Below are 4,719 nucleotides of genomic sequence, written 5' to 3' on the forward strand. Positions count from 1 at the left end.
AGACACAAGGGGTGGGAGTGAGGGGCTGTGGGCTGTGGGCTGTGGGGGGGGGGGGGGGGGGTCGAGGGGGGAAGGAGTGTATATTATAAATCCGGAGTTCCAGTGTCCGGTTTATGCACCACCACAAACAAACATACACATGCACATACGCATGCACATACACGCACGCGCGCACGCACTCACGTACGTATGCATGCATGCATGCACGCACGCACGCGCGCGCGCACACACACACACACACACACACACACACACACACACACACTCATTCGCGCTCACACACGTGCGCGCGTACACAGAGAGAGAGAGAGAGAGAGAGAGAGAGAGAGAGAGAGAGAACGTCCCTGTTTGTCTGTCTGTATCTGTTTCTGTCACATTCGCCATCTCTCTGTCCGTCTGTCTACCTCCCCCCCCCCCCCTCTCTCTCTCTCTCTCCCTCTCTCTCTCTCTCTCCCTCTCTCTCTCTCTATCTATCTATCTATCTATCTCTCTGAAACAAACTTCTAAACAGTGAAATCGGGAGATAACCTTTTTATAATTACAAAAACTTAAGAAAACTACAGCAAGTATTGCTTTAAACTGTTGAGGTTTCCTCCAACAAGACTTTGTAAATACACATGCGACATAATGTTAACCCAAATAAAGAAAGGGAAAGAAAATACGATTAATGCCAATCCCAAAAAAAAGGAAAAGAACATTGGTGCCGGAAAATAGCTTTGCAACTTTGTGGATGTGTCAAGGTGTTGGTTATGAGCAAACAGAAACGAAATCCAAACTGCTTAATATCCTTCAACAAAGCTGAACTGTCGTTCAAACACGGAAATTAAAGATAAGTACAGCTGGTTCCATTCATTTTGAATGTATATTCCGAGCTGAAAATGTTCTGATATAACGAACAAGTGGCATTGTACAATGCTTGCACAATTTCCATTAAGAAGCCTTGATGCTGATGCCAGTTACGTCCACAGATTCTAATGCCTTTTGTGTAATTCCACAGTTGATGATGATGAAATTCGTTTATGTTTGATGGTAAATCCTACAATGATTTCAGAAATAATGCGTAATTTTTTTTTAAAGATACTGCAAAAGGACAACATCTCTGTAGCGTGTTAACATCATAAGATTACGAGGTGATGATGGAGAAAAAAATCATATCAGAATCTTTGAAAATTAGGCAAAATACAATGCTCACTGTTTTGAAACTGTGTTGTTGGGTAGATTTGACATTTACCACCTGATGAAATCAGTTTTTCGTCGGTGGATGAAAGAAGGGAGTAGTTATAATGTGATAGATGGCCTATTGGTTGCTATCTTTTTATTTTCTTCTTGGAAAAATCTTTCTTTTTGTTTCGTTTTCATGATTACTCTCAATATATTCATTCCTATAATCACTGACAAGTTTTGTTAAACAACAAAAATATGTTGACGCGCTTACCCATGTCATGAGCACCTCATGGCCAATGACATTAAAGTGTCCAAGTGTCCTCTCTCTCTCTCTCTCTCTCGTTATCTAGCTATCTATCTGTCTCTCTCTCTCTCTCTCTCTCTCTCGTTATCTATCTATCTATCTGTCTATCTATCTACTTATCTCCATCACTCTATTTATCTATCTATCTATCTATCCATCTATTTATTTGTCTGTCTGTCTGTCTGTCTATTTATCTATCTATCTGTCTGTCTGATTGTCTATATCAACTTATCTTCATCTCTCTCTCTATCTATCTCTCTCTCTCTCTCTCTCTCTAGTTCTTACTTTTACTCCACCTCCCTCACCCAAACCTTCTCCCCCCCCCCCCCATTCCCCCTTCCTCATCCTCCTCTCTCTTTCGCCCTCCGCCCGCCACTCTCCCCCTTCCCTTACCCCTCCTCCCCTCCCCCCCCCCCTCAAAGAATATTCCAGCGAGCCAATCGGCATCAACCGTGTCTCCAGTTACCTCCTCATTAAGGAGAGTGGTCCCTTCTGTAAACTAACACCAAGTGTGGGCAAGGGAAAAGCATGTGGCCATTCGATTTCTTTTTCGTGTTTTTTTTCTTCCTCCTCCTCTTCTTCCTCCTCATCCTCCTCTTCTTCTTCTTCTCCTGCTTCTTGGTCTTGCCAGACATGGATGAATGGGACTGGAATCCGAGTCATGGCTTCATGGAATGGGAGAGGAGTCAGGAAACTGGTGTGGCTGACTGTGGCTGGAGATCGATGGAATCTGGCATCGGCTGCTTAATGGCCAGGATCCAGGCTGAGTTCATTCCGTTCGATCTCATGCTTTCAGAGCATGAAGAGAGAGAGAAAGAGTAGAGAGAGAGGATGGGGAGAGAGAGGGTGGGGGGGGAACGAACGAACGAATCTTTATTGTTTTTAGATACATTTGTAGCCAAGCGCTAGGCTGGCTTCACTGACTGTTTACCACTCCAGAAATAGCACACACACACACACACAGTGCTTATCCATGTAACTGCATGGATCAGCCATGGTCTTAATCGCTATCGCACAGGTCATATATGTAGGTTATATACAGATATTTGTGCATTTGTTAGGCCATAGCCAACAATAACTTATGGTTTCATTCCCTTAAGTGGCTATTTCTGCAAATCTACACGGACTTTTAAAGCTTCAGATATAAACCCGGCCAATTCATAGTTCGTGTTCTGATGAGAATAATGTTGCAATACTGGTCACATCGAGGGGAGAGATAGAGAGAGGGGGGGGGAGAGAGAAAGAGATAGGGAGAGAGGGGGCGAGAGATAGAGGGAGAGAGAAAGGGTGGAGAGAGAGAGGGGGGAGAGAAAGAGAGAGAGGGAGAGACAGACAGACGAAGAGAGAGAGAGAGGCGGGGGAGAGAGAGAAAAAAATAGACAGACGGACGAAGAGAAAGAAAGAAAGAGAGGGAGAGAGAAACAGACTGAAAGACAGGCGAAGAGAGAGAGAGAGAGAGAGAGAGAGAGAGAGAGAGAGAGAGAGAGAGAGAGAGAGAGAGAGAGAGAAATACAGATAGAAAAACAGGCAGAGACAGAGAAACACACACACGCGCGCGCGCGCGCACACACACACACACACACACACACACACACACACACACAGATAGAGGGAGAGAGAGAAAGAGGTAGACACAGGCTGACAGACAGATAGAGAGATGGAGAGAGCAATACCCCTTAAAATCAATGGAGAAACAGCTTTTTCGGTGACAGGAAACATGATGTCTTGTTACTGCCATCACCTCTGTCTGTCTGTCTGTCTGTATATATATATATATATATATATATATATATATATATATATATATATATATATATATGTATGTATGTATGTATGGAGTGATGGCCTGGAGATAACGCGTCCGCAAAGGAAGCGAGAGAATCTGAGCGCGCTGGTTCGAATCACGGCTCAGCCGCCGATATTTTCTTCCTCTCCACTGGACCTTGAGTGGTGATCTGGACGCTAGTCATTCGGATGAGACGATAAACCGAGGTCCCGTGTACAGCATGCACTTAGCGCACGTAAAAGAACTCACGGCAACAAAAGGGTTGTTCCTGGCAAAATTCTGTAGAAGAATCCACTTCGATAGGAAAAACAAATAAAACTGCACGCAGGAAAAAAAAAATACAAAAACATGGGTGGCGCTGTAGTGTAGCGACGCGCTTTCCCTGGGGAGAGCAGCCCGAATTTCACACAGAGAAATATGCTGTGATAAATAAATAAAAAGAAATACAAATACAAACGTATATATATATATCTAATGAGCTATTTGTCTGTCTGTCTGTCTGTCTGATGGGATGTCTGTCCATTTCTCTGCCCGTCTGTTTGAATATATATCTGTCTGTTTGTCTGTCTGGATATATATCTATCTATCCATTTGTGTCTGTCTGTCCTCCTTTCTTTTGTTCTCTCTCTCTCTCTCTCTCTCTTCCTCATTTTCTGTCTCTCTATCTGTTTCCCTCTCTTTCTCTCTCACCCGCCCCTTCTCTCTCTCTCTCTCTCTCTCTGTCTCTGTCTCTGTCTCTCTCTCTCTGTGTCTCTGTGTGTCTCTGTCTTGGTCTCTCTCTCTATCTGTCTCTATCTCTCTATCTCTTTAACACCCCTCTCTCTCTTTCTTTCTCTCTCTCTCTCTTTCTCTCTCTCTCTCTCTCTCTCTCTCTTCCTCATTTTCTGTCTCTATCTGTTTCCCTATCTTTCTCTCTCACCCGCCCCTTCTCTCTCTCGCTCTCTCTGTCTCTCTATCTCTTTAACACCCCTCTCTCTCTTTCTTTCTCTCTCTCTCTCTCTTTCTCTCTCTCTCTCTCTCTCTCTCTCTTCCTCATTTTCTGTCTCTCTATCTGTTTCCCTATCTTTCTCTCTCACCCGCCCCTTCTCTCTATCTGTCTCTATCTCTCTATCTCTTTAACACCCCTCTCTCTCTTTCTTTCTCTCTCTCTCTCTCTCTGTCTCCTTAACACCCCTCTCTCACTCTCTGTCTATCTGTGTGTGTGTGTGTGTGTCTGTCTGTCTGTCCCTTTAACCCCCCACCCACCCCACCCCCCCTCTCTCTATCTCTCTCTCTATCTCTCTCTCCCCCACCACCTATCTATCTATCTCTGTGTCTCCCTCCCTCCTTCTGGCTTGCTGGTCGTGAAAGAGGAGGAAGATGCTGCCTTGCCCTCCCCCCCCACCCCTACCCACCCACCACCCCCACGCCCCCTCCCCCCCCATTCCTTTCTCCTCACACCCCCCCCCCCACCCCCTCCATCCCC

Source organism: Babylonia areolata, chromosome 24 (assembly GCF_041734735.1).
Source record: "Babylonia areolata isolate BAREFJ2019XMU chromosome 24, ASM4173473v1, whole genome shotgun sequence".
NCBI lineage: Eukaryota > Metazoa > Mollusca > Gastropoda > Neogastropoda > Buccinidae > Babylonia > Babylonia areolata.